The 4766-nt window shown below is 35.2% G+C and overlaps 1 pseudogene; it reads right to left on the bottom strand.

Annotated features, from left to right (window-relative positions):
• Positions 1-151: 151 nt before the first annotated feature.
• On the bottom strand, positions 152-4469 carry LOC111395147 (annotated as a pseudogene).
• Between the last annotated feature and the right edge of the window lie 297 nt (positions 4470-4766).

Raw genomic sequence — 4766 nt, 5'->3', positions numbered from 1 at the left:
ACCCCCTTTTCCTTGGTTTTGTGGAATTTTAATTCTCATGAGTTTGGTGGGAAATGGGTTTTGCAGTTTTTTTTTTTTATAATTGACAAATTTCTAATAAAAACAAGTTCTAGACAATTCAGTCCTCTAAAATTCATTTTCTTTTCGTCCAAATATCATTCTTATAATCAAACGGACCCTAAGTTCTTAGAAAACATTCCCATCAATCAACACCACCTCTCTACAAAAATTACAGAGAATCCCTACAGGTTATGGTTAATAGACATCACTTCATTGAGGTGTTCTTTACATTCTTCACTTCATAATATGTTACATTGAACAACTGGTAGACGATTTTTCTTGATTCAACTGGTACATATTAGAGGTTTGCACATTCTAGTCTTGCATAGTTAAAGCCATTCAAGCACTCCTTGTCGGAAGCTGACCAAGCAGCTTGCCACGCCAGCGAAGAAGTCCTAAATAGTGAAATCTAAATTTTTCCGGTCCACTTCCGTCTCAAGTTAGACCCTCTTTCTGCAAAAATCTATTAAGTTGAGCTTCGTCCCAAAATCATTGAAGTCATGTAAAGCGACAATTCCAGGGCCAGTAAAATTTATCACATCAGAGCTCTGAAAGTTAATTAAAGAAGGATATTAGAACCAAAGGAAGAAATTCAATGTCAAAATAGAAATATCAAGAAATGCACTTACTCGTCATTCATCTAGATCGAAGAAGACGAGCTGCAAAGGCTCTATCAAGTGAATGTTCGACGGGATTAGAACTATAGAATCCATTCTCGATAACAAAAGTGGAAGGTACATCTGTCAGCAGGATCTACGTAGAATTCCTGTGTACAAGTCATCCAAAACTTTCTTTTAGATAACAAAATAATATAATGAAAATCCTCAAAGTCAATCACACTGAGAATCAAATCTATAAATTTTAAAAAGCTAACTAGATAATTCGAAAACAGAAAATGAGGTTTCCTCTCGAGGAAGAATGCATCAAATGACCTCAGGCAATAAATCAACTTGCATAATAATCAGAAAAAATAGAAATAATTATAGCACATCTCAAGCTTTACACGTCTCAAACGGTCAATTTTTTCACTACTCCTGTGGCAGCAGTTAATGAGCATTTTGTTGTCCACTATACCAAATCTCCGTCTGAAAATAACATATTTTATCATCTATAACTTAAATGAAAATAACGACTAATGCTTAGATAGAAACAACAAAACTATCAAGTTCATGTAAAAGCTGAAGTGCAGAACTAAAACATAGCATCAAGACAGGCTGCAGGTAGTTACCGGATGCCTCTGAAGAAAAGCATCCACTCTTTCTTCATTCTCATATGGATCAATTGAACAGGTGCTGTATACCCGTCACCAATCTTCACGAAGAGAACAACCCCTTAGCTTCCATTTTACTTTTGCAAGTACTTCACAGTGTATTTTACTATGTAGTGTAACAAAGAGAATTACATTGATTTATTTAAGATCCATTTAAATTAATGTTATGCCAGTCTAGGAGTCACCAATTAGCAAGCTATAAAGGTAAAGCAAATTTCTTGACTCACATGGAAGCGGCATCAAGTAGTTCATCTTGTAAGTGCTTAAGTTCCTTCATGTCTTCCAGTCTCCTATTCCATCGCAAATCTGCTCTCTTTATTAATTAAATCAAGATTCAGGTAATTTGTTAGAAGCATATTGTCAAGATATCCAAACAAGATAAAAAAACAAATTGACTAATTACGAACAGGACAGGGAGTAAAGGAAAAAAACATTTTTTTTTTTTTTGGGGGGGGGGGGGGGGGGGGGGGTTTTGGTTTGGGGGGGGGGGGGGGGAGGCAGATCTTTTGTTTGAATACCTTAGAGAGAACACCCAATCCTAAGCAAGGAGTATCAAGCAAGACTTTATCAGATTTCGCACAATTCTCGCCCTGATTAAATTAAAGTAAGATAAATAACTATTTTCATTGCAGCAAAACAATGCCAATTTAAGAAGAGAAATTCCTACAGCAAATGTACAAAGATCAGCACGAGCAGTAGTGACAACATTATCAACTTCATGCAACTCTGCTGTCTATTTAAGGATTCTCAGTCGGCCTTTGTTTATGTCAATGGCACAGATGCTACCTGACCAACAAGTGATAGATAATATATTCCAAATTGACTTTGTCATGTTTAATTAAAAAGTAAATTAATGAACATAAATACACTTCTTATTGCTTTTATTTTCGGAAAGCTGAAAACCTGCTAATTGACCCTACTCTTTTACACCCCCTTCACTAGTCAAACTGACAGTCCACCTTTTCAAAAAAAAAAAAGTACCTTGACCACTCAATTGTGAAGCCATGAACAGTGTCTTTCCTCCTGGAGCAGCACAACAATCAACAATAGTGTCCCCAGGCCTTGGATCCACAACAGAGACTACCAAGCCTGCACCAAGAATTATAGCGGGTTACCACATGAGTTCTTTGAATGATACACTTCCAAACATTAATCCAATAAATTGTACATTGTGGTCCCTAGCACTAGAGAAACAAGAGTCTGCATGGCAACAAAGAGAAATGTCCTGTAAGATAGTCTGTTCTCCCGTTCTCACTATAGCCCAATGAATTGATTGAAAAAAAAAAGGGAAATACAGTAAAAGACGATATAAATATTCCCTAACAGGGGAGCACTGTATTTATCATGTCTTTTAAAACTCAAGTCAAGTGATAGTTGAGTTTACCAGCACTCTCATCCTGGACAAAACATAAACCTTTTTTCAGTAACTCAGCTTGTATGATAACCTGAAAAAGGTAAATCCGAAATTATCAGGAGTCTGCAGGGTACCTCAATCACAGATTCTGTAATCATGACATAACTTCATTTTAGTTGCCCATAGTAGGGAATTAATTGCTATGAAAATTATTACCATTTAGAAATTATTTAGTTTATATTACAGTTGATTTTAATCAATATTAGTTTTGAAGATGTAACTAGAACTCAATTATAGACAAAAAGAAATAACAAAAGGCTAAATTCCTCACATGTATATTGCAGGGAAATGATCTTAACCATGGACGATGAGCAGAAAAATCTTGAAAATATAATACTGAGCTTATACCTGCATCCCAGTTTTGATACTAACAAAATCATCCAAATGAGGCGAAAGTTCATACAGAACCTGAAGCTCAGGAAAAGGAAACAAAGATGAGAATATCAATTTGCCACAGCAATTCATATACTCTCTATGCATATGCATATGCATTTCCCATAATCAAATGTATGGAGGGTGAGTGGAGAGAGAAGTGATATATGTAAACCAAAAGATTAACATGGATAGAAACATTCATGGTTGTGCATAAATTTTTGTAAATCGTATACATTAGTTCCCAAAAGTCAACCCAGTTAAAAATATTTAGGGGTTGTTTCACAAAGCTTTTGATAAAAGGTAGATTTCAATAAAAGTTAATGAAATATGTGGTCGAAAAATTGATAAAAGTTGAGTCTTATAATATGTGTCATTAAAATTAATTGTTGAGCTTTGTCCTCAACTTTTTAAGCTTTATGAAACAAGCACTAAGTTACCACTCTCCTCAATCAGAGCAGAGACTCATCAAAATTCGAGTGGAAAAACTTAAGCAATCACCTTGAACAGTTCAAGTTGTGTTACAAGATCAGCACTTGTAAACCCTTTCCCTGTATTTGCTCTGAAAGAGGCATCACCAAGACAAGATAAAAGTTCAGATTTCGATACCCAAAAAAAAAAAAAAAAAGTGTTTTGGCTGAAATAAGGATCACTGTTATTCCACATCATTAGTTCAATAGCTTTTTCCTGTCCAAGGTGCTTCATCCATCGTCTCACCATTCAATGGAACGTTTAAGTGAATGAAAATGCTGCTAAGTGGATTGCACAGGGGCAAAATCGTCCACACTCAACAGTAGGAGTGATATCAAAGAAAAGCAGGAGTAAAGCAGTTTCCTTGTAGACTACGTACTTTTTATTCAAAAATATTCGATGTTGTTACCTTATAAGCCTACCAGGGATGGACGATTTTATTTTATGAATTAAAATGGTTTGGAACTCCAACTAAAATCTATAACTCATAGAAATAATAATTTTACATTTATCGTGGAAAAACTGTTAACATTTGATGAATCCTACAAAATAAAATCTCCAAGTACTGGCAGGGAGTCCAGTTCTAATTATCAATAGAAAGCAACATATTAGGGGCATAAATTCTGTAATTGACTCATTAAATTCTGTGATTGACTCGTCAATAGAAAACAACGTATCAGGGGTATAAATTCTGTAATTGACTTATTAATCTAGGCTGTAAATAGGAGAAGAGATCTAGCTTACCATATGTAAGTTACCAGATATAGCTCTCTAAAATCACTCTATGTAATTAGCATGTATAGTTTAAGTTTCCATGTATACTGGTTAATTTTGCCTATATAAATGAAAAACCTTCTCAGAAGAGAAGACAATTTGAACCATTTTGATACGGTATCAGAGCCATAGTCTAAGAAATATTTTTTTTTCAGTCATAGCCTCAAGAATTATGGAGAAGTCAGATAATGTTTGTGTCAGATTCACTGGCAAAAATTATGCTGCCTGAGAGTTTCAACTGGAAACATTTCTCAAAGGAAAACAGCTCTGGAGTCATATAGATGGGAGCAACAATGGAGGTTCTACTGCTGCTGACAAGGCAGCTTGGGCTGCCAAAGATAACCAAATCATGTCGTGGATTCTTAGTTCTATGGAAACACATCTGATTCTTGCTTTGCGTCCCCA

The sequence above is a fragment of the Olea europaea genome, chromosome 6 (genome assembly GCF_002742605.1).
Source record: "Olea europaea var. sylvestris chromosome 6, O_europaea_v1, whole genome shotgun sequence".
NCBI classification, from domain to species: domain Eukaryota; kingdom Viridiplantae; phylum Streptophyta; class Magnoliopsida; order Lamiales; family Oleaceae; genus Olea; species Olea europaea.
The sequence above is the reverse complement of the archived record's forward strand: the minus strand, read 5'-3'. Positions and strand labels throughout refer to the sequence as shown.